A 27,321-nucleotide genomic window follows, 5' to 3' on the forward strand; every position below is an offset into this window, starting at 1 on the left:
TTCCTTCGTCAAAATTTGTCAAAACCCACGTTTTAAAGAAATCCCGCATCGTGCGAAATTATCTTGTTTTTCCTAAACAACATGTAACTGGAAAAGTTTTGGTGTTGCGGGTATATCTAAGCGTGTAGCCTCAAAAGAGAACGCACAGGAGAGTTTTCTCCCAAAAGATTATGTAGGAATACCACATTATGAGGAAATACAGTGTTGCAGAGTAAAGACAAATACATACTTATTGGAAACACTTAAACTTTACGAGTAGAAATAACACATAGTACAAAATAAGCTTGTATCTCCTAAACAACACGATATAACTCGAAAGGATTTGGTGTGGCTTGTACGTCTAAACATGTACCCTCAAAAGAGAACCCACAGGAGAATTTTCTTTCGTCAAAATTTGTCAGAAAACCAAGTTTTAAGGAAATCGCGCATCATGCGAAATTATCTTGTTTTTCCTAAACAACACGTTGTAACTCGAAAAGCTTTGGTGTTGCGTGTATGTCTAAGCGTGTAGCCTCCAAAGAGAACGCACAGGAGAGTTTTCTCTCGAAAGAATATGTAAGAATAACACGTTATAAGGAAATACAGTGTTGCAGAGTAAAGGCAAATACAAACATATTGGAAACACTTAAACATTACGAGAAGAAATAACGCACCGTAAAAAAATTAGCTTATACCTCCTAAACAACACGTTGTAACTCAAAAATATTTGGTGTGGCGTGTACATCTAAACGTGTAGCCTCAAAAGAGAACCCACAGGAGAATTTTCTTTAGTCAAAATTTGTCAGAAAACCACGTTTTATGGAAATCCCGCATCGTGCGAAATTATCTTGTTTTTCCGAAACAACACGTTGTAATTCGAAAAGCTTTGTTGTTGCATGTATGTCTAAGGGTGTAGCCTCAAAAGAGAATGCAAAGGAGAGTTTTTTCTCAAAAGAATATGTAAGAATACCACGTTATTAGGAAACACAGTGTTGTAAAGACAAATACTTACGTATTGGAAAAACTTTACGAGAAGAAATAACGCATCGTACAAAATTAGCTTGTATCTCCTAAACAACACGTTGTAACTTAAAAAGATTTGGTGTGGCCTGTACGTCTAAACGTGTAGCCTCAAAAGAGAACCCACAGGAGAATTTTCTTTCGTCAAAATTTTTCAGAAAACCACATTTTAAGGAAATCCCTCATCGTGCGAAATTATCTTGTTTTTCCTAAACAACACGTTGTAACTCCAAAAGCTTTGGTGTTGCGTGTATGTCTAAGCATGTAGCCTCAAAAGAGAATGGACAGGAGAGTTTTCTCTCGAAAGAATATGTAAGAATACCACTTTATAAGGAAATACAGTGTTGCAGAGTAAAGGCAAATATGTACGTATTGGAAACACTTTATGAGAACAAATAACGCAACGTAAAAAATTAGCTTGTATCTCCTAAACAGCACGTTGTAACTCGAAAAGATTTGGTGTGGCGTGTACGTCTAAACGTGTAGCCTCAAAAGAGAACCCACAGGAGAATTTTCTTTCGTCAAAATTTTTCAGAAAACCACGTTTTATGGAAATCCCGCATCGTGCGAAATTATCTTGTTTTTCCTAAACAACATGTTGTAACTCGAAAAGCTTTGGTGTTCCGTGTATATCTAAGCTTGTAGCCTCAAAAGAGAACACACAGGAGAGTTGTATCTCGATAGAATTTGTAAGAATAACACGTTAAAAGGAAATACAGTGTTGCAAAGTAAAGACAAATACATATGTATTGGAAACCCATAAACTTTACGAGATGAAATAAAGCATCGTACAAAATTAGCTTGTATCTCCTAAACAACACGTTGTAACTCGAAAAGATGTGGTGTGGCATGTACGTCTAAACGTGTAGCCTCAAAAGAGAACCCACAGGAGAATTTTTTTCGTCAAAATTTTTCAGAAAACCACATTTTAAGGAAATCCCGCATCGTGCGAAATTATCTTGTTTTTCCTAAACAACACGTTGTAACTCCAAAAGCTTTGGTGTTGCGTGTATGTCTAAGCATGTAGCCTCAAAAGAGAATGCACAGGAGAGTTTTCTCTCGAAAGAAAATGTAAGAATACCACTTTATAAGGAAATACAGTGTTGCAGAGTAAAGGCAAATACGTACGTATTGGAAACACTTTATGAGAACAAATAACGCAACGTAAAAAATTAGCTTGTATCTCCTAAACAACACGTTGTAACTCGAAAAGATTTGGTGTGGCATGTACGTCTAAACGTGTAGCCTCAAAAGAGAACCCACAGGAGAATTTTCTTTCGTCAAAATTTTTCAGAAAACCACGTTTTATAGAAATCCCGCATCGTGCGAAATTATCTTGTTTTTCCTAAACAACATGTTGTAACTCGAAAAGCTTTGGTGTTCCGTGTATATCTAAGCGTGTAGCCTCAAAAGAGAACACACAGGAGAGTTGTATCTCGATAGAATTTGTAAGAATAACACGTTAAAAGGAAATACAGTGTTGCAAAGTAAAGACAAATACATATGTATTGGAAACCCATAAACTTTACGAGATGAAATAAAGCATCGTACAAAATTAGCTTGTATCTCCTAAACAACATGTTGTAACTCGAAAAGATGTGGTGTGGCATGTACATCTAAACGTGTAGCCTCAAAAGAGAACCCACAGGAGAATTTTTTTCGTCAAAATTTTTCAGAAAACCACGTTTTACGGAAATCCCGCATAATGCGAAATTATCTTGTTTTTCCTAAACAACACGTTGTAACTCGAAAGGCTTTGGTGTTGCGTGTATGTCTAAGCATGTAGCCTCAAAAGAGAACGCACAGGAGAGTTTTTTCTCGATAGAATTTGTAAGAATACCACGTTATAAGGAAATACAGTGTTGCAGAGTAAAGACAAATACGTATGTATTGGAAACCCATAAACTTTACGAGATGAAATAAAGCATCGTACAAAATTAGCTTGTATCTCCTAAACAACACGTTGTAACTCGAAAAGATTTGGTGTGGCGTGTACGTCTAAACGTGTAGCCTCAAAAGAGAACCAACAGGACAATTTTCTTTTGTCAAAATTCGTCAGAAAACCACGTTTTAAGAAAATCACGCATCGTGAGAAATTATCTTGTTCTTCCTAAACAACACGTTTTAACTCGAAAAGCTTTGGTGTTGGGTGTATGTCTAAGTGTGTAGCCCCAAAAGAGACCACACAGGAGAGTTTTCTCTCGAAAGAATATGTAAGAATACCACGTTATAAGGAAATACAGTGTGGCAGAGTAAAGACAAATACGTACGTATTGGAAGCACTTTATGAGAGAAATAACGCATCTTGCAAAATTAGCTTGTTTGTCCTAAACAACACGTTGTAACTCAAAAAGATTTGGTGTGGCGTGTACGTCTAAACGTGTAGCCTCAAAAGAGAACCCACAGGAGAGTTTTCTTTCGTCAAAATTTGTCAGAAAACCACGTTTTAAGGAAATCCCGCATCGTGCGAAATTATCTTGTTTTTCCTAAACAACATGTTGTAACTCGAAAAGCTTTGGTGTTCCGTGTATATCTAAGCTTGTAGCCTCAAAAGAGAACACACAGGAGAGTTGTATCTCGATAGAATTTGTAAGAATAACACGTTAAAAGGAAATACAGTGTTGCAAAGTAAAGACAAATACATATGTATTGGAAACCCATAAACTTTACGAGATGAAATAAAGCATCGTACAAAATTAGCTTGTATCTCCTAAACAACACGTTGTAACTCGAAAAGATGTGGTGTGGCATGTACGTCTAAACGTGTAGCCTCAAAAGAGAACCCACAGGAGAATTTTTTTCGTCAAAATTTTTCAGAAAACCACATTTTAAGGAAATCCCGCATCGTGCGAAATTATCTTGTTTTTCCTAAACAACACGTTGTAACTCCAAAAGCTTTGGTGTTGCGTGTATGTCTAATCATGTAGCCACAAAAGAGAATGCACAGGAGAGTTTTCTCTCGAAAGAATATGTAAGAATACCACTTTATAAGGAAATACAGTGTTGCAGAGTAAAGGCAAATACGTACGTATTGGAAACACTTTATGAGAACAAATAACGCAACGTAAAAAAATAGCTTGTATCTCCTAAACAACACGTTGTAACTCGAAAAGATTTGGTGTGGCGTGTACGTCTAAACGTGTAGCCTCAAAAGAGAACCCACAGGAGAATTTTCTTTCGTCAAAATTTTTCAGAAAACCACGTTTTATGGAAATCCCGCATCGTGCGAAATTATCTTGTTTTTCCTAAACAACACGTTTTAACTCGAAAAGCTTTGGTGTTGCGTGTATGTCTAAGCATGTAGCCCCGAAAGAGAACGCACAGGAGAGTTTTCTCTCAAAAGAATATTTAGAATACCACGTTATAAGGAAATACAGTGTGGCAGAGTAAAGACAAATACGTATGTATTGGAAGCACTTTATGAGAGAAATAAAGCATCTTGCAAAATTAGCGTGTATGTCTTAAACAACACGTTGTAACTCAAAAAGACTTGTTGTGGCGTGTACGTATAAGCGTGTAGCCTCAAAAGAGAACCCACAGGAGAGTTTTCTTTCGTCAAAATTTGTCAAAACCACGTTTTAAAGAAATTCCGCATCGTGCGAAATTATCTTGTTTTTCCTAAACAACATGTTGTAACTCGAAAAGGTTTGGTGTTGCGGGTATATCTAAGCGTGTAGCCTAAAAGAGAACGCACTGGAGAGTTTTCTCCCAAAAGATTATGTAGGAATACCACATTATAAGGAAATACAGTGTTGCAGAGTAAAGACAAATACATACTTATTGGAAACACTTAAACTTTACGAGTAGAAATAACACATAGTACAAAATAAGCTTGTATCTCCTAAACAACACGATATAACTCGAAAGGATTTGGTGTGGCTTGTACGTCTAAACGTGTACCCTCAAAAGAGAACCCACAGGAGAATTTTCTTTCGTCAAAATTTGTCAGAAAACCACGTTTTAAGGAAATCCCGCATCGTGCGAAATTATCTTGTTTTTCCTAAACAACACGTTGTAACTCGAAAAGCTTTGGTGTTGCGTGTATGTCTAAGCGTGTAGCCTCAAAAGAGAATGCACAGGAGAGTTTTCTCTCAAAAGAATATGTAAGAATACCACGTTATATGGAAATACACTGTTGCAGAGTAAAGACAAATACATATGTATTGGAAACCCTTTACGAGAGGTAATAACGTATCTTACAAAATTAGCTTGTATCTCCTAAACAAAACGTTGTAACTCAAAAAGATTTGGTGTGGCGTTTACAACTAAACATGTAGCCTCAAAAGAGAACCCACAGGAGAATTTTCTTTCGTCAAAATTTTTCAGAAAACCACGTTTTAAGGAAATCCCGCATCGTGTGAAATTATCTTGTTTTTCCTAAACAACAGGTTGTAATTCAAAATGCTTTGGTGTTGCGTGTATGTCTAAGCGTGCAGCCTCAAAAGAGAATGCACAGGAAAGTTTTCTCTCGAAAGAATAGGTAAGAATACCACGTTATAAGGAAATATATTGCTGCAGAGTAAAGACATATAAGTACTTATTGGAAACACATTATGAGAAGAAATAACGCATGGTACAAAATTAGCTTGTATCTCCGAAAAAACACGTGGTAACTCAAAAACATTTGGTGTGGCGTGTATGTCTGAACGTGTAGCCTCAAAAGAGAACCCACAGGAGAATTTTCTTACGTCAAAATTTGTCAGAAAACCACGTTTACATATTCTTTCGAGAGAAAACTCTCCTGTGCGTTCTCTTTTGAGGCTACACGATTAAACATACATGCAACACCAAAGCTTTTCGAATTACAATTTGTTGTTTAGGAAAAACAAGATAATTTAGCACGATGCGGGATTTCCTTAAAACGTGGTTTTCTGACAAATTTTGACGAATGAAAATACTCCTGTGGGTTCTCTTTTGAGGCTACACGTTTAGATGTACACACCACACCAAATCTTTTCGAGTTACAACGTGTTCTTTAGGAGATACAAGCTAATTTTGTACGATGCGTTATTTCTTCTCATAAAGTTTAAATTTTTCCAATACATACGTATTTGCCTTTACTCTTCAACACTGTATTTCCTTATAACGTGGTATTTTTGCATATTCTTTCGAGAGAAAACTCTCCTCTCCGTTCTCTTTCGAGGCTACATGCTTAGACATACACGCAACACCAAAGCTTTTCGAATTACAACCTGTTGTTTAGGAAAAACAAGATAATTTCGCACGATGCGGATTTCTTTAAACGTGGTTTTCTGAAAAATTTTGACGAAAGAAAATTCTCCTGTGGGTTCTCTTTTGAGGCTACATGTTTAGTTGTAAACGCCACACCAAATCTTTTCGAGTTACAACGTGTTGTTTAGGAGACACAAGCTAATTTTGTACGATGCATTATTACTTCTTGTAAAGTGTTTCCAATACTTATGTGTTTGTCTTTACTCTGCAACACTGTATTTCCTTATAACGTGGTATTCTTACATATTCTTTCGAGAGAAAACACTCCTGTGCGTTCTCTTTTGAGGCTACACGCTTAGACATACACGCAACACCAAAGCTTTTCGAGTTACAACATGTTGTTTAGGAAAAACAAGATAATTTCGCACGATGCGGATTTCTTTAAACGTGGTTTTCTGAAAAATTTTGACGAAAGAAAATTCTCCTGTGGGTTCTCTTTTGAGGCTACATGTTTAGTTGTAAACGCCACACCAAATCTTTTCGAGTTACAACGTGTTGTTTAGGAGACACAAGCTAATTTTGTACGATGCATTATTACTTCTTGTAAAGTGTTTCCAATACTTATGTGTTTGTCTTTACTCTGCAACACTGTATTTCCTTATAACGTGGTATTCTTACATATTCTTTCGAGAGAAAACACTCCTGTGCGTTCTCTTTTGAGGCTACACGCTTAGACATACACGCAACACCAAAGCTTTTCGAGTTACAACATGTTGTTTAGGAAAAACAAGATAATTTCGCACGATGCAAGATTTCCTTAAAACGTGGTTTTCTGAAAAATTTTGACGAAAGAAAATTCTCCTGTGGGTTCTCTTTTGAGGCTACACGTTTAGACGTACAGGCCACACCAAATCTTTTTAAGTTACAACGTGTTGTTTAGGAGATACAAGCTAATTTTGTACGATGCGTTATTTCTTCTCGTAAAGTTTTTCCAATACGTAAGTATTTGTCTTTACAACACTGTGTTTCCTAATAACGTGGTATTCTTACATATTCTTTCGAGAAAAAAACTCTCCTTTGCATTCTCTTTTGAGGCTACACGCTTAGACATACACGCAACAACAAAGCTTTTCGAGTTACAACGTGTTGTTTCGGAAAAACAAGATAATTTCGCACGATGCGGGATTTCCATAAAACGTGGTTTTCTGACAAATTTTGACTAAAGAAAATTCTCCTGTGAGTTCCCTTTTGAGTTTACACGTTTAGATGTACACGCCACACCCAATATTTTTGAGTTACAATGTGTTGTTTAGGAGATATAAGCTAATTTTTTTACGGTGCGTTATTTCTTCTCCTAATGTTTAAGTGTTTCCAATATGTTTGTATTTGCCTTTACTCTGCAACACTGTATTTCCTTATAACGTGTTATTCTTACATATTTTTTCGAGAGAAAACTCTCCTGTGCGTTCTCTTTGGAGGCTACACGCTTAGACATACACGCAACACCAAAGCTTTTCGATTTACAACGTGTTGTTTAGGAAAAACAAGATAATTTCGCATGATGCGGGATTTCCTTAAAACTTGGTTTTCTGACAAATTTTGACGAAAGAAAATTCTCCTGTGGATTCTCTTTTGAGGGTACATGTTTAGACGTACAAGCCACACCAAATCCTTTCGAGTTATATCGTGTTGTTTAGGAGATACAAGCTTATTTTTTACTATGTATTATTTCTACTCGTAAAGTTTAAGTGTTTCCAATAAGTATGTATTTGTCTTTACTCTGCAACACTGTATTTCCTTATAATGTGGTATTCCTACATAATCTTTTGGGAGAAAACTCTCCTGTGCGTTCTCTTTTGAGGCTACACGCTTAGATATACCCGCAACACCAAACCTTTTCGAGTTACATGTTGTTTAGGAAAAACAAGATAATTTCGCACGATGCGGGATTTCTTTAAAACGTGGGTTTTGACAAATTTTGATGAGAGAAAACCCTCCTGTTGGTTCTCTTTTGAGGCTACACGTTTAGACGTACACGCCACACCAAATCTTTTCGAGTTACAGCGTGTTGTTTAGGAGATACAAACTAATTTTGTATGATGCCTTATTTCTTCTCGTAAAGTTTAAGTGTTTCCAATAAGTACGTATTTGTCTTTACTCTGCAACACTGTATTTCCTTATGACGTGGTATTCTTACATATTCTTTCGAGAGAAAACTCTCCTGTGCATTCTCTTTTGAGGCTACACGCTTAGACATACACGCAACACCAAAGCTTTTCGAGTTACAATGTGTTGTTTAGGAAAAACAAGATAATTTCGCACGATGCGGGATTTCCTTAAAACGTGGTTTTCTGACAAATTTTGATGAAAGAAAATACTCCTGTGGGTTCTCTTTTGAGGCTACACGTTTAGACGTACACGCCACACCAAATCCTTTCGAGTTAAAACGTGTTGGTTAGGACATACAAGCTAATATTTTAAGATGCGTTATTTCTTCTCGTAAAGTTTAAATGTGTCCAATACGTACGTAATTGCCTTTACTCTGCAACACTGTATTTCCTTATAACGTGGTAATCTTGCATATTCTTTCGAGAGAAAAACTCTCCTGTGCGTTCTCTTTCGAGGCTACATGCTTAGACATACACGCAACACCAAAGCATTTCGAATTACAACCTGTTGTTTAGGAAAAACAAGATAATTTCACACGATGCGGGATTTCCTTAAAACGTGGTTTTCTGAAAAATTTTGACGAAAGAAAATTCTCCTGTGGGTTCTCTTTTGAGGCTACATGTTTAGTTGTAAACGCCACACCAAATCTTTTCGAGTTATAACGTTTTGTTTAGGAGATACAAGCTAATTTTGTACGATGCGTTATTACCTCTCGTAAAGTGTTTCCAATACGTACTTATTTGTCTTTACTCTGCAGCAATGTATTTCCATATAACGTGGTATTCTTACATATTCTTTCGAGAGAAAACTATCCTGTGCATTCTCTTTTGAGGCTACACGCTTAGACATACACGCAACACCAAAGCTTTTCGAGTTACAACGTGTTGTTTAGGAAAAACAAGATAATTTCGCACGATGCAGGATTTCCTTAAAACGTGGTTTTCTGACAAATATTGATGAAAGAAAATTGTCCTGTGGTTCTCCTTTGAGGCTACACCTTAGACGTACACACCACACCAAATCTTTTCGAGTTATAACGTGTTGGTTAGGAGATACAAACTAATTTTGTATGATGCCTTATTTCTTCTCGTAAAGTTTAAGTGTTTCCAATAAGTATGTATTTGTCTTTACTCTGCAACACTGAATTTACTTATAACGTGGTATTCTTACATATTCTTTCGAGAGAAAACTCTCCTGTGCGTTCTCTTTTGAGGCTACACGCTTAGACATACACGCAGCACCAAAGCTTTTCGAATTACAACGTATTGTTTAGGAAAAACAAGATACTCTCTCACGATAATTTTGCACGATGCAGGATTTCCTTAAAACGTGGTTTTCTGAAAATTTTGACGAAAGAAAATTCTCCTATGGGTTCTCTTTTGAGGCTACACGTTTAGACGTACACTCCACACCAAGTCATTTCAAGTTACAACGTGTTGTTTAGGAGATACGAGCTAATTTTGTACGATGCTTTATTTCATCTCTTAAAGTTTAAGGGTTTCCAATACGTACGTATTTGTCTTTACTCTGCAACACTGTATTTCCTTATAACGTGGTATTCTTACATATTCTTTCGAGAGAAAACTCTCCTGTGTGTTCTCTTTTGAGGCTATACACTGAGACATACACGCAACACAACAGCTTTTCGAGTTACAACGTGTTGTTTAGGAAAAACAAGATAATTTCGCACGATGCAGGATTTCCTTAATACGTGGTTTTCTGACAAATTTGACCAAAGAAAATTCTCCTGTGGGTTCTCTTTTGAGGCTACACGTTTAGACGTACACGCCACATCAAATCTTTTCGAGTTACAACGTGTTGTTTAGGAGATACAAGCTAATTTTGTACAATGCGTTATTTCTTCTCGTAAAGTGTTTCCAATACGTACGTATTTGTCTTTACTCTGCAACACTGTATTTCCTTATAACGTGGTATTCTTACAAATTCTATCGAGAAAATACTCTCCTTTGCGTTCTCTTTTGAGGCTACGCGCTTAGACATACACGCAACACCAAAACTTTTCGAGTTACAACTTGTTGTTTAGGAAAAAGAAGATAATTTTGCACGATGAGGGATTTCCTTAAAACGTGGTTTTCTCACATATTTTGACGATAGAAAATTCTCCTGTCGGTTCTCTTTTGAGGCTACACGTTTAGACGTACATGCCACACCAAATCCTTTCGAGTTACAACCTGTTGTTTAGGAGATACAAGCTAATTTAGTATGATGCGTTATTTCTTCTTGTAAAGTGTTTCCAATACATACGTTTTTGTCTTTACTCTGCAACACTGTATTTCCTTATAACGTGGTATTCTTACATATTCTTTCGAGAGAAAACTCTCTTGTGCGTTCTCCTTTGAGTCTACACGCTTAGCCATACAGGCAACACAGAAGATTTTCGAGTTACAACGTGTTGTTTAGGAAAAACTAGATAATTTCGCACGATGCGAGATTTCGTTAAAACGTGGTTTCTGACAAATTTTGATGTGAGAAAATTCTACTGTCGGTTCTCTTTTGAGGCTACATGTTTAGACGTACATGTCACACGAAATCTTTTCGAGTTACAACGTGTTGTTTAGGAGATACAAGCCAATTTTGTACAATGCTTTATTTCTGCTCTTAAAGTGTTTCCAATATGTACGTATTTGTCTTCTCTCTGCAACACTGTATTTCCTTATAACGTGGTATTCTTACATATCCTTTCGAGAGAAAAAACTCTCCTGTGCATTCCCTTTTGAGGCTACACACTTAGACATACACGCAACACCAAAGATTTTCGAGTTACAACTTGTTGTTTAGGAAAACAAGATAATTTTGTAGGATGTGGGATTTCGTTAAAACGTGGTTTTCTGACAAATTTTGAAGAAAGAAAATTCTCCAGTGGTTTCTCTTTTGAGGCTTCACTTTTAGACGTACATGCCAAACCAAATGTTTTCGAGTTTCCACTTGTTGTTTAGGAGATACAAGCTAATATTGTATGATGCGTAATTTCTTCTCGTAAAGTGTTTCCAATATGTACTTTTTGTCTTTACTTTGCAACACTGTATTTCCTTATAACGTTGTATTCTTACATGTTCTTTCGAGAGAAAACTCTCCTGTTCATTCTCTTTTGAAGCTACACGCTTAGACATACACGCAACACCAAAGCTTTTCGAGTTACAACGTGTTGTTTAGGAAAAACAAGATAATTTCGGAGGATGCGGGATTTCCTTAAAACGTGGTTTTCTGACAAATTTTGACGAAAGAAAATTCCCCTTTGTGTTCTCTTTTGAGGCTACACGTTTAGACGTACACGCCAAACCAAAACTTTTCGAGTTACCACGTGTTGTTTAGGAGATACAAGCTAATTTTGTTCGATGCCTTATTTCTTCTCGTAAAGTGTTCCCAATATATACTTATTTGTTTTTTTCTCTGCAAAATTGTATTTCCTAATAAAGTGGTATTCTTACATATTCTTTCGAGAGAAAACCCTCCTGTGCCTTCTCTTTTGAGGCTCCATGCTTACACATACACGCAACACGAAAGCTTTTCGAGTTACAACATGTTGTTTAGGAAAAAGAAGATGATATCGCACGATGCGGGATTTCATTAAAACGTAGTTTTCTGAAAAATTTTGACGAAAGAAAATTCTCCTGTGGGTTCTCTTTTGAGGCTACACGTTTAGACGTACACGCCACACCAAATCTTTCGAGTTACAACCTGTTGTTTAGGAGATACAAGCTAATTTTGTAAGATGCGTTAATTCTTCTCGTAAGGTGTTTCCAATACGTAAGTATTTGTCTTTACTCTTCAACACTGTATTTCCTTATAACGTGGTATTCTTACATATTCTTTCGAGAGAAAACTATCCTGTGCGTTCCCTTTTGAGGCTACACACTTAGACATACAGGCAACACCAAAGCTTTTCGAGTTACAACGTGTTGTTTATGAATAAAAAGATAATTTCGCACGATGTGGGATTTCCTTAAAACGTGGTTTTCTGACAAATTTTGACAAAAGAATATTCTCCTGTGGGTTCTCTTTTGACGCTAAACGTATAGACGTGCACGCCACACCAAATCCTTTCGAGTTACCACGTGTTGTTTAGGAGATACAAGCTAATTTTGTATGATGTGTTATTTCTTCTCGTAAAGTGTTGCCAAAACGTACGTATTTGTCTTTCTCTGCAACACTGTATTTCCTTATAACGTGGTATTCTTACATATTCTTTCGAGGAAAAACTCTCCTGAGCATTCTCTTTTGAGGCTACACGCTTAGACATACACGCAACACCAAGGCTTTTCGAGTTACAACGTGTTGTTTAGGAAAAACAAGATTATTTCGCACGATGCGAGATTTCCATAAAACGTGGTTTTCTGAAAAATTTTGACGAAAAAAGTTTTCCTGTGGGTTCTCTTTTGAGGCTACACGTGTAGAGGTACGAGCCACACCAAATCTTTTCGAGTTACAACGTGTTGTTTAGGAGATACAAGCTAATTTTGTACGATGCGTTATTTCTTCTCTTAAAGTGTTTCCAATACGTACTTAGTTGTCTTTACTCTGCCACACCGTATTTCCTTATAACGTGGTATTCCTACATATTCTTTCGAGAGAAAACTTTTCTGTGCGTTCTCTTTTGAGGCTACACGCTTAGAAATACACGCAACCCCAAAGCTTTTCGATTTACAACGTGTTGTTTGGAAAAACAAGATAATTTCGCACGATGCGAGATTTTCTTAAAACGTGGTTTCTGACAAATTTTGATGAAAGAAAATTCTCCTGTGGGTTCTCTTTTGAGGCTACACGTTTAGACGTACACGTCACACCAAATCTTTTCGAGTTATAACGTGTTGTTTAGGAGATACAAGCTAATTTTGTATGATGCGTTACTTCTTCTCCTAAAGTGTTTCCAATACATATGTATTTTTGTTGACTCTACAACACTGTATTTCCTTATAACGTGGTATTCTTACCTATTCTTTTGAAAGAAAACTCTCCTGTGCCTTCTCTATTGAGGCTCCACGCTTAGACATACACGCAACACTAAAGCTTTTCGAGTTACAACATGTTGTTTAGGAAAAAGAAGATGATTTCGCACGATGCGGGATTTCCTTAATACGTGGTTTTCTGAAAAATTTTAACGAAAGAAAATTCTCCTGTGGGTTCTCTTTTGAGGCTACACGTTTAGACGTACACGCCACATCAAATCTTTTCGAGTTACAATGTGTTGTTTAGGAGATACAAGCTAATTTTGTTCGATGCGTTAATTCTTCTCATTAAGTGATTCCAATACGTATGTATTTGTCTTTACTCTGCAATACTGTATTTCATTATAATGTGGTATTCTTAGGTATTCTTACTAGAGAAAACTATCCTGGGCATTCCCTTTTGAGGCTACACACTTAGACATACAGGCAACACCAAAGCCTTTCGAGTTACAACGTGTTGTTTACGAAAAAGAAGATAATATTGCACCTTGCGGGATTTCCTTAAATCGTGGTTTTCTGACAAATTTTGACGAAAGAAAATTCTCCTGTGGGTTCTCTTTTGAGGCTACACGTTTAGACGTACACACCACACCAAATCCTTTCGAGATACCACGTGTTGTTTAGGAGATACAAGATAATTTTGTAAGATGCATTATTTCTTCTCTTAAAATGTTTCCAATACATACGTATTTGTCTTTACACTGCAAAACTGTATTTTCTTATAACGTTGTATTCTTACATGTTCTTTCAAGAGAAAACTCTCCTGTGCATTCTCTTTAGAGGCTACACGCTTAGACATACACGCAACACCAAAGCTTTTCGAGTTACAACGTGTTGTTTAGGAAAAACAAGATAATATTGCACGATGCGGGATTTCCTTAAAACGTGGTTTTCTGACAAATTTTGACGAAAGAAAGTTCTCCTGTGGGTTCTCTTTTGAGGCTACACGTGTAGACATACGAGCCTCACCAAATCTTTTCGAGTTCCAACGTGTTGTTTAGGAGATACAAGCTAATTTTGTACGACACGTTATTTCTTCTCTTAAAGTGTTTCCAATACATACGTATTTGTCTTTACTCTGCAACACTGTATTTCCTTATAACGTAGTATTCTTACATATTCTTTCGCGAGAAAACTCTCCTGGGTGTTCTCTTTTGAGGCTACATGCTTACACATACACGCAACAGCAAAGGTTTTCGAGTTACAATGTGTTGTTTAGGAAAAATAAGATAATTTCGCACGATGCGAGATTTCCTTAAAACGTGGTTTCTGACAAATTTTGATGAAAGAAAATTCTCCTGTCGGTTCTCTTTTGAGGCTACACGTTTAGACATACACCTCACACCAAATCTTTACGAGTTACAACGTGTTGTTTAGGAGATACAAGCTAATTTTATACGATGCGTTATTTCATCCCGTAAAATATTTCCAATTTGTACTTATTTGCCTTTACTCTGCAAAATTTTATTTCCTTATAATGTGGTATTCTTACATATTCTTTCGAGAGAAAACTCTTCTGTGCCTTCTCTTTTCAGGCTCCACACTTAGACATACACGCAACACCAAAGCTTTTCGAGTTACAACATGTTGTTTAGGAAAAAGATGATTTCGCACGATGCGGGATTTCCTTAAAACGTGGTTTTCTGAAAAATTTTGACGAAAGAAAATTTTCCTGTGGGTTCTCTTTTGAGGCTACACGTTTAGACGTACACGCTACAGCAAATCTTTTCGAGTAACAATGTGTTGTTTAGGAGATTCAAGCTAATTTTGTACTATGCGTTAATTCTTCTCGTAAAGTTTTTCCAATATGTAAGTATTTGTCTTTACTCTGCAACACTGTATTCCTTATAACGTGGTATTCTTACATATTCTTTCGAGAGAAAACTATCCTGTGCGTTCCCTTTTGAGGCTACACACTTAGATATACAGGCAACACCAAAGCTTTTCGAGGTACAACGTGTTGTTTATGAAAAACAAGATAATTTCGCACGATGCGGGATTTCCTTAATACGTGGTTTTCTGACAAATTTTTACCAAAGAAAATTCTCCTGTGGGTTTTCTTTTGAGGCTACACATTTAGACGTACACGCCACACCAAATGTTTTCGAGTTACAACGTGTTGTTTAGGAGATACAAACTAATTTTTTACAATGCGTTATTTCTTCTCATAAAGTGTTTCCAATAAGTACGTATTTGTCTTTACTCTGCAACACTGTATTTCCTTATAACGTGGTATTCTTACATATTCTTTCGAGAGAAAACTCTCCTGTGCGTTCTCTTTTGAGGCTACACGCTTAGACATACACGCAACACCAAGGCTTTTCGAGTTACAACATGTTGTTTAGGAAAAACAAGATTATTTCGCACGATGCGAGATTTCCATAAAACGTGGTTTTCTGAAAAATTTTGACGAAAAAAGTTTTCCTGTGGGTTCTCTTTTGAGGCTACACGTGTAGAGGTACGAGCCACACCAAATCTTTTCGAGTTACAACGTGTTGTTTAGGAGATACAAGCTAATTTTGTACGATGCGTTATTTCTTCTCTTAAAGTGTTTCCAATACGTACTTAGTTGTCTTTACTCTGCCACACCGTATTTCCTTATAACGTGGTATTCCTACATATTCTTTCGAGAGAAAACTTTTCTGTGCGTTCTCTTTTGAGGCTACACGCTTAGAAATACACGCAACCCCAAAGCTTTTCGATTTACAACGTGTTGTTTGGAAAAACAAGATAATTTCGCACGATGCGAGATTTTCTTAAAACGTGGTTTCTGACAAATTTTGATGAAAGAAAATTCTCCTGTGGGTTCTCTTTTGAGGCTACACGTTTAGACGTACACGTCACACCAAATCTTTTCGAGTTATAACGTGTTGTTTAGGAGATACAAGCTAATTTTGTATGATGCGTTACTTCTTCTCCTAAAGTGTTTCCAATACATATGTATTTTTGTTGACTCTACAACACTGTATTTCCTTATAACGTGGTATTCTTACCTATTATTTTGAAAGAAAACTCTCCTGTGCCTTCTCTATTGAGGCTCCACGCTTAGACATACACGCAACACTATAGCTTTTCGAGTTACAACATGTTGTTTAGGAAAAAGAAGATGATTTCGCACGATGCGGGATTTCCTTAATACGTGGTTTTCTGAAAAATTTTAACGAAAGAAAATTCTCCTGTGGGTTCTCTTTTGAGGCTACACGTTTAGACGTACACGCCACATCAAATCTTTTCGAGTTACAATGTGTTGTTTAGGAGATACAAGCTAATTTTGTTCGATGCGTTAATTCTTCTCATTAAGTGATTCCAATACGTACGTATTTCTCTTTACTCTGCAATACTGTATTTCATTATAATGTGGTATTCTTAGGTATTCTTACTAGAGAAAACTATCCGGGGCATTCCCTTTTGAGGCTACACACTTAGACATACAGGCAACACCAAAGCGTTTCGAATTACAACGTGTTGTTTACGAAAAAGAAGATAATATTGCACCTTGCGGGATTTCCTTAAATCGTGGTTTTCTGACAAATTTTGACGAAAGAAAATTCTCCTGTGGGTTCTCTTTTGAGGCTACACGTTTAGACGTACACACCACACCAAATCCTTTCGAGATACCACGTGTTGTTTAGGAGATACAAGATAATTTTGTAAGATGCATTATTTCTTCTCGTAAAGTGTTTCCAATACATACGTATTTGTCTTTACACTGCAAAACTGTATTTTCTTATAACGTTGTATTCTTACATGTTCTTTCGAGAGAAAACTCTCCTGTGCATTCTCTTTAGAGGCTACACGCTTAGACATACACGCAACACCAAAGCTTTTCGAGTTACAACGTGTTGTTTAGGAAAAACAAGATAATATTGCACGATGCGGGATTTCCTTAAAACGTGGTTTTCTGACAAATTTTGACGAAAGAAAGTTCTCCTGTGGGTTCTCTTTTGAGGCTACACGTGTAGACGTACGAGCCTCACCAAATCTTTTCGAGTTCCAACATGCTGTTTCGGAGATACAAGCTAATTTTGTACGACACGTTATTTCTTCTCTTAAAGTGTTTCCAATACGTACGTATTTGTCTTTACTCTGCAACACTGTATTTCCTTATAACGTAGTATTCTTACATATTCTTTCGAGAGAAAACTCTCCTGAATGTTCTCTTTTGAGGCTACATGCTTACACATACACGCAACACCAAAGCTTTTCGAATTACAACGTGTTGTTTAGGAAGAACAAGATAATTTCTCACGATGCGGGATTTCCTTAAAACGTGGTTTTCTGACAAATTTTGACGAAAAAAAATTGTCCTGTGGTTCTCTTTTGAGGCTACACGTTTAGACGTACACGCCACACCAAATCTTTTCGAGTTACAACGTGTTGTTTAGGAGATACAAGCTAATTTTGTATGATGCTTTATTTCATCTCGCTAATTTTAAGGGTTTCCAATACGTAAGTATTTGTCTTTATTCTGCAACATTGTACTTCCTTATAACGTGGTATTCTTACATATTCTTTTGAGAGAAAACTCTTCTGTGTGTTCTCTTTTGAGGCTACATGCTTAGACATACACGCAACACCAAAGCTTTTCTAGGTACAACGCGTTGTTTAGGAAAAACAAGATAATTTCGCACGATGCGGGATTTCCTTAATACGTGGTTTTCTGACAAATTTTTACCAAAGAAAATTCTCCTGTGGGTTTTCTTTTGAGGCTACACATTTAGACGTACACGCCACACCAAATGTTTTCGAGTTACAACGTGTTGTTTAGGAGATACAAACTAATTTTTTACAATGTGTTATTTCTTCTCATAAAGTGTTTCCAATAAGTACGTATTTGTCTTTACTCTGCAACACTGTATTTCCTTATAACGTGGTATTCTTACATATTCTTTCGAGAGAAAACTCTCCTGTGCGTTCTCTTTTGAGGCTACACGCTTAGACATACACGCAGCACCAAAGCTTTTCGAATTACAACGTGTTGTTTAGGAAAAACAAGATACTCTCTCACGATAATTTTGCACGATGCAGGATTTCCTTAAAACGTGGTTTTCTGAAAATTTTGGCGAAAGAAAATTCTCCTATGGGTTCTCTTTTGAGGCTACACGTTTAGACGTACACTCCACACCAAGTCATTTCAAGTTACAACGTGTTGTTTAGGAGATACGAGCTAATTTTGTACGATGCTTTATTTCATCTCTTAAAGTTTAAGGGTTTCCAATACGTACGTATTTGTCTTTACTCTGCAACACTGTATTTCCTTATAACGTGGTATTCTTACATATTCTTTCGAGAGAAAACTCTCCTGTGTGTTCTCTTTTGAGGCTATACACTGAGACATACACGCAACACAACAGCTTTTCGAGTTACAACGTGTTGTTTAGGAAAAACAATATAATTTCTCACGATGCAGGATTTCCTTAATACGTGGTTTTCTGACAAATTTGACCAAAGAAAATTCTCCTGTGGGTTCTCTTTTGAGGCTACACGTTTAGACGTACACGCCACATCAAATCTTTTCAAGTTACAACGTGTTGTTTAGGAGATACAAGCTAATTTTGTACAATGCGTTATTTCTTCTCGTAAAGTGTTTCCAATACGTACGTATTTGTCTTTACTCTGCAACACTGTATTTCCTTATAACGTGGTATTCTTACAAATTCTATCGAGAAAATACTCTCCTTTGCGTTCTCTTTTGAGGCTACGTGCTTAGACATACACGCAACACCAAAACTTTTCGAGTTACAACTTGTTGTTTAGGAAAAAGAAGATAATTTTGCACGATGAGGGATTTCCTTAAAACGTGGTTTTCTCACATATTTTGACGATAGAAAATTCTCCTGTCGGTTCTCTTTTGAGGCTACACGTTTAGACGTACATGCCACACCAAATCCTTTCGAGTTACAACCTGTTGTTTAGGAGATACAAGCTAATTTAGTATGATGCGTTATTTCTTCTTGTAAAGTGTTTCCAATACATACGTTTTTGTCTTTACTCTGCAACACTGTATTTCCTTATAACGTGGTATTCTTACATATTCTTTCGAGAGAAAACTCTCTTGTGCGTTCTCCTTTGAGTCTACACGCTTAGCCATACAGGCAACACAGAAGATTTTCGAGTTACAACGTGTTGTTTAGGAAAAACTAGATAATTTCGCACGATGCGAGATTTCTTTAAAACGTGGTTTCTGACAAATTTTGATGTAAGAAAATTCTACTGTCGGTTCTCTTTTGAGGCTACATGTTTAGACGTACATGTCACACGAAATCTTTTCGAGTTACAACGTGTTGTTTAGGAGATACAAGCCAATTTTGTACAATGCTTTATTTCTGCTCTTAAAGTGTTTCCAATATGTACGTATTTGTCTTCTCTCTGCAACACTGTATTTCCTTATAACGTGGTATTCTTACATATCCTTTCGAGAGAAAAAACTCTCCTGTGCATTCCCTTTTGAGGCTACACACTTAGACATACACGCAACACCAAAGATTTTCGAGTTACAACTTGTTGTTTAGGAAAACAAGATAATTTTGTAGGATGTGGGATTTCGTTAAAACGTGGTTTTCTGACAAATTTTGAAGAAAGAAAATTCTCCAGTGGTTTCTCTTTTGAGGCTTCACTTTTAGACGTACATGCCAAACCAAATGTTTTCGAGTTTCCACTTGTTGTTTAGGAGATACAAGCTAATATTGTATGATGCGTAATTTCTTCTCGTAAAGTGTTTCCAATATGTACTTTTTGTCTTTACTTTGCAACACTGTATTTCCTTATAACGTTGTATTCTTACATGTTCTTTCGAGAGAAAACTCTCCTGTTCATTCTCTTTTGAAGCTACACGCTTAGACATACACGCAACACCAAAGCTTTTCGAGTTACAACGTGTTGTTTAGGAAAAACAAGATAATTTCGGAGGATGCGGGATTTCCTTAAAACGTGGTTTTCTGACAAATTTTGACGAAAGAAAATTCCCCTTTGTGTTCTCTTTTGAGGCTACACGTTTAGACGTACACGCCAAACCAAAACTTTTCGAGTTACCACGTGTTGTTTAGGAGATACAAGCTAATTTTGTTCGATGCCTTATTTCTTCTCGTAAAGTGTTCCCAATATATACTTATTTGTTTTTACTCTGCAAAATTGTATTTCCTAATAAAGTGGTATTCTTACATATTCTTTCGAGAGAAAACCCTCCTGTGCCTTCTCTTTTGAGGCTCCATGCTTACACATACACGCAACACGAAAGCTTTTCGAGTTACAACATGTTGTTTAGGAAAAGAAGATGATATCGCACGATGCGGGATTTCATTAAAACGTAGTTTTCTGAAAAATTTTGACGAAAGAAAATTCTCCTGTGGGTTCTCTTTTGAGGCTACACGTGTAGACGTGCGAGCCTCACCAAATCTTTTCGAGTTCCAACGTGTTGTTTAGGAGATACAAGCTAATTTTGTACGACACGTTATTTCTTCTCTTAAAGTGTTTCCAATACGTACGTATTTGTCTTTACTCTGCAACACTGTATTTCCTTATAACGTAGTATTCTTACATATTCTTTCGAGAGAAAACTCTCCTGGGTGTTCTCTTTTGAGGCTACATGCTTACACATACACGCAACAGCAAAGGTTTTCGAGTTACAATGTGTTGTTTAGGAAAAATAAGATAATTTCGCACGATGCGAGATTTCCTTAAAACGTGGTTTCTGACAAATTTTGATGAAAGAAAATTCTCCTGTCGGTTCTCTTTTGAGGCTACACGTTTAGACATACACCTCACACCAAATCTTTTCGAGTTACAACGTGTTGTTTAGGAGATACAAGCTAATTTTGTACGATGCGTTATTTCATCCCGTAAAATATTTCCAGTTTGTACTTATTTGCCTTTACTCTGCAAAATTTTATTTCCTTAAAATGTGGTATTCTTACATATTCTTTCGAGAGAAAACTCTTCTGTGCCTTCTCTTTTCAGGCTCCAAACTTAGACATACACGCAACACCAAAGCTTTTCGAGTTAAAACATGTTGTTTAGGAAAAAGATGATTTCGCACGATGCGGGATTTCCTTAAAACGTGGTTTTCTGAAAAATTTTGACGAAAGAAAATTTTCCTGTGGGTTCTCTTTTGAGGCTACACGTTTAGACGTACACGCTACAGCAAATCTTTTCGAGTAACAATGTGTTGTTTAGGAGATTCAAGCTAATTTTGTACTATGCGTTAATTCTTCTCGTAAAGTTTTTCCAATATGTAAGTATTTGTCTTTACTCTGCAACACTGTATTTCCTTATAACGTGGTATTCATACATATTCTTTCGAGAGAAAACTATCCTGTGCGTTCCCTTTTGAGGCTACACACTTAGATATACAGGCAACACCAAAGCTTTTCGAGGTACAACGTGTTGTTTATGAAAAACAAGATAATTTCGCACGATGCGGGATTTCCTTAAAACATGGTTTTCTGACAAATTTTGAAGAAAGAAAATTCTCCTGTGGGTTCTCTTTTGAGGCTGCACGTGTAGACGTACGAGCCTCACCAAATCTTTTCGAGTTCCAACGTGTTGTTTAGGAGATACAAGCTAATTTTGTACGACACGTTATTTCTTCTCTTAAAGTGTTTCCAATACGTACGTATTTGTCTTTACTCTGCAACACTGTATTTCCTTATAACGTAGTATTCTTACATATTCTTTCGAGAGAAAACTCTCCTGGGTGTTCTCTTTTGAGGCTACATGCTTACATATACACGCAACAGAAAAGGTTTTCGAGTTACAATGTGTTGTTTAGGAAAAATAAGATAATTTCGCACGATGCGAGATTTCCTTAAAACGTGGTTTCTGACAAATTTTGATGAAAGAAAATTCTCCTGTGGGTTCTCTTTTGAGGCTACACGTTTAGACGTACACCTCACACCAAATCTTTTCGAGTTACAACGTGTTGTTTAGGAGATACAAGCTAACTTTGTACGATGCGTTATTTCTTCCCGTAAAATATTTCCAATTTGTACTTATTTGTCTTTATTCTGCAAAATTGTATTTCCTTATAATGTGGTATTCTTACATATTTTTTCGAGAGAAAACTCTTCTGTGCCTTCTCTTTTCAGGCTCCACACTTAGACATACACGCAACACCAAAGCTTTTCGAGTTACAATATGTTGTTTAGGAAAAAGATGATTTCGCACAATGCGGGATTTCCTTAAAACATGGTTTTCTGAAAAATTTTGACGAAAGAAAATTCTCCTGTGTGTTCTCTTTTGAGGATACACGTTTAGACGTACACGCTACAGCAAATCTTTTCGAGTAACAATGTGTTGTTTAGGAGATTCAAGCTAATTTTGTACTATGCGTTAATTCTTCTCGTAAAGTTTTTCCAATATGTAAGTATTTGTCTTTACTCTGCAACACTGTATTTCCTTATAACGTGGTATTCTTACATATTCTTTCGAGAGAAAACTATCCTGTGCGTTCCCTTTTGAGGCTACACACTTAGATATACAGGCAACACCAAAGCTTTTCGAGGTACAACGTGTTGTTTATGAAAAACAAGATAATTTCGCACGATGCGGGATTTCCTTAAAACGTGGTTTTCTGACAAATTTTGAAGAAAGAAAATTCTCCTGTGGGTTCTCTTTTGAGGCTGCACGTGTAGACGTACGAGCCTCACCAAATCTTTTCGAGTTCCAACGTGTTGTTTAGGAGATACAAGCTAATTTTGTACGACTCGTTATTTCTTCTCTTAAAGTGTTTCCAATACGTACGTATTTTTCTTTACTCTGCAACACTGTATTTCCTTATAACGTAGTATTCTTACATATTCTTTCGAGAGAAAACTCTCCTGGGTGTTCTCTTTTGAGGCTACATGCTTAGACATACACGCAACAGCAAAGGTTTTCGAGTTACAATGTGTTGTTTAGGAAAAATAAGATAATTTCGCACGATGCGAGATTTCCTTAAAACGTGGTTTCTGACAAATTTTGATGAAAGAAAATTCTCCTGTGGGTACTCTTTTGAGGCTACACGTTTAGACGTACACCTCACACCAAATCTTTTCGAGTTACAACGTGTTGTTTAGGAGATACAAGCTAATTTTATACGATGCGTTATTTCATCCCGTAAAATATTTCCAATTTGTACTTATTTGTCTTTACTCTGCAAAATTGTATTTCCTTATAATGTGGTATTCTTACATATTCTTTCGAGAGAAAACTCTTCTGTGCCTTCTCTTTTCAGGCTCCACACTTAGACATACACGCAACACCTAAGCTTTTCGACTTACAACATGTTGTTTAGGAAAAAGATGATTTCGCACAATGCGGGATTTCCTTAAAACGTGGTTTTCTGAAAAATTTTGACGAAAGAAAATTCTCCTGTAGGTTCTCTTTTGAGGCTACACGTTTAGACGTGCACGCTACAGCAAATCTTTTCGAGTAACAATGTGTTGTTTAGGAGATTCAAGCTAATTTTGTTCTATGCGTTAATTCTTCTCGTAAAGTTTTTCCAATATGTAAGTATTTGTCTTTACTCTGCAACACTGTATTTCCTTATAACGTGGTATTCTTACATATTCTTTCGAGAGAAAACTATCCTGTGCGTTCCCTTTTGAGGCTACACACTTAGATATACAGGCAACACCAAAGCTATCGAGGTACAACGTGTTGTTTATGAAATACAAGATAATTTCGCACGATGCGGGATTTCCTTAAAACGTGGTTTTCTGACAAATTTTGAAGAAAGAAAATTCTCCTGTGCTTTCTCTTTTGAAGCTACACGTCTAGACGTACACACCACACCAAATCCTTTCGAATTACCACGTGTTGTTTAGGAGATACAAGCAAATTTTGTACGATGCAATATTTCTTCTCATAAAGTTTTTCCAATACGTACGTATTTGTCTTTACTCTGCAACACTGTATTTCCTTATAACGTTGTATTCTTACATGTTCTTTCGAGAGAAAACTCTCCTGTGCGTTCTCTTTAGAGGCTCCATGCTTACACATACACGCAACACCAAAGCTTTTCGAGTTATAACGTTTTGTTTAGCAAAAAGAAGATGATTTCGCACGATACGGGATTTCCTTAAAACGTGGTTTTCTGACAAATTTTGAAGAAAGAAAATTCTCCTGTGGGTTCTCTTTTGAGGCTACATGTTTAAATGAACACGCCACACCAAATCTTTTCGAGTTACAATGTGTTGTTTTGGAGATACAAGCTAATTTTGTACGATGCGTTAATTCTTCTCCTAAAGTGTTTCCAATATGTACTTATTTGTCTTTACTCTGCAAAATTGTATTTCCTTATAACGTGGTATTCTTACATATTCTCTCGAGAGAAAACTCTCCTGTGCCTTCTCTTTTGAGGCTCCACGCTTACACATACACGCAACACCAATGCTTTTCTAGTTACAACATGTTGTTTAGGAAAAAGAAGGTGATTTCGCACGATGCGGAATTTCCTTAAAACGTGGTTTTCTGAAAAATTTTGAAGAAAGAAAATTCTCCTGTGGGTTCTCTTTTGAGGCTACACGTTTAGACGTACACACCACACCAAAAGTTTCGAGTTACAACTTGTTGTTTAGGAGATACAACCTAATTTTGTACTATGCATTAATTCTTCTCGTAAAGTGTTTCCAATACGTACGTGTTTCTCTTTACTCTGCAACACTGTATTTCCTTATAACGTGGTATTCTTACATATTCTTTCGAGAGAAACTCTCCTGTGTGTTCTCTTTTGAGGCTACATGCTTAGACAAACACGCAACACCAGAGCTTTTCGAGTTAAAACGTGTTGTTTAGGAAAAAATAGTTAATTTCGCTCGATGCGAGATTTCCATAAAACGTGGTTTCTGACAAATTTTGATGAAAGAAAATTCTCCTGTGGGTTCTCTTTTGGGGCTACACGTTTAGACGTACACGTCACACCAAATCTTTTCGAGTTACAACGTGTTGTTTAGGAGATACAAGCTAATTTTGTACGATGCGTTATTACTTCTCGTAAAGTGATTTCAATATGTACTTAATTGCCTTTACTCTGCAAAATTGTATTTCTTTATAACGTGGTATTCTTACATATTCTTTCGAGAGAAAACTCTCCTGTGCGTTCTCTTTTGAGGATCCACGCTTAGATATACAGGCAACACCAAAGCTTTTCGAGTTACAACATGTTGTTTAGGAAAAAGAAGATGATTTGGCACCATGCGGGATTTCCTTAAAACGTGGTTTTCTGAAAAATTTTAACGAAAGAAAATTCTCCTGTGGGTTCTCTTTTGAGGGTACACGTTTAGACGTACACGCCACACCAAATCTTTTCGAGTTACAACGTGTTGTTTAGGAAATACAAGCTAATTTTGTACTGTGCTTTAATTCTTCTCGTAAAGTGTTTCCAATACGTACGTGTTTGTCTTTACTCTGCAACACTGTATTTCCTTATAACTTGGTATTCTTACATATTCTTTTGAGAGAAAACTCTCCTGTGCGTTCTCCTTTGAGGCTACATGCTTAGACATACACATAACGCCAGAGCTTTTCGAGTTACAACGTGTTGTTTAGGGAAAACAAGATAGTTTCGTACGATGCGAGATTTCCTTAAAACGTGGTTTCTGACAAATTTTGATGAAAGAAAATTCTCCTGTCGGTTCTCTTTTGAGGCTACACGTTTAGACGTACATGTCACACCAAATCTTTTCGAGTTACAACGTGTTGTTTAGGAGATACAAGCTAATTTTTTATGATGCGTTATTTCTTCTCATAAAGTGTTTCCAATATGTACTTATTTGACTTTACTCTGCAAAATTGTATTTCCTTATAACGTGGTATTCTTACATATTCTTTCGAGAGAAAACTCTCCTGTGCCTTCTCTTTTGAGGCTCCATGCTTAGACATACACGGAAGACTAAAGCTTTTCGAGTTACATCATGTTGTTTAGGAAAAAGAAGATGATGTTGCACGATGCGGGATTTCCTAAATACGTGGTTTTCTGAAAAATTTTAACGAAAGAAAATTCTCCTGTGTGTTCTCTGTTGAGGCTACACGTTTAGACGTACACGCCACACCAAATCTTTTCGAATTACAACGTGTTGTTTAGGAGATATAAGCTAATTTTTTATGATGCGCTAATTCTTCTCGTAAAGTGTTTCCAATATGTACGTATTTGTCTTTACTCTGCCACACTGTATTTCCTTATAACGTGGTATTCTTACATAATCTTTCGAGAGAAAACTATACTGGGCGTTCCCTTTTGAGGCTACACACTTAGACATACAGGCAACACCAAAGCGTTTCGAGTTACAAGTGTTGTTTATGAAAAACAAGATAACTTCGCACGATGCAGGATTTCCTTAAATCGTGGTTTTCTGACAAATTTTGACGAAAGAAAATTCTCCTGTGGGTTCTCTTTTGAGGCTACGCATTTAGATGTACACGTCACACCAAATCCTTTCGAGTTACCACGTGTTGTTTAGGAGATACAAGCTAATTTTGTACGATGCGTTATTTCTTCTTGCAAAGTGTTTCCAATACATATGTATTTGTATTTACTCTTCAACACTGTATTTCCTTATAACGTTGAATTCTTACGTGTTCTTTCGAGAGAAAACTCTCCTGTGCCTTCTCTTTTGAGGTTCCACGCTTAGACCTACAGGCAACACCAAAGCTTTTCGAGTTAAAACATGTTGTTTAGGAAAAAGAAGATGATTTGGCATGATGCGGGATTTCCTTAAAACGTGGTTTTCTGAAAAATTTTGACGAAAGAAAATTCTCCTGTGGGTTCTCATTTGAGGCTACACGTTTAGATATACATGCCACACCAAATCTTTTCGAGATACAACGTGTTGTTAAGGAGATACATGCTTATTTTGTAAGACGCGTTAATTCTTCTAGTAAAGTGTTTCCTATACGTACGTATTTGTCTTTACTCTGCAACACTGTATTTCCTTATTCGTGGTATTCTTACATATTCTTTCGAGAGAAAACTATCCTGTGTGTTCCCTTTTGAGGCTACACACTAAGACATACATGCAACACCAAAGCTCTTCGAGTT

The sequence above is a fragment of the Apodemus sylvaticus genome, unplaced genomic scaffold (assembly GCF_947179515.1).
Source record: "Apodemus sylvaticus unplaced genomic scaffold, mApoSyl1.1 scaffold_66, whole genome shotgun sequence".
Taxonomy (NCBI): Eukaryota; Metazoa; Chordata; class Mammalia; order Rodentia; family Muridae; genus Apodemus; species Apodemus sylvaticus.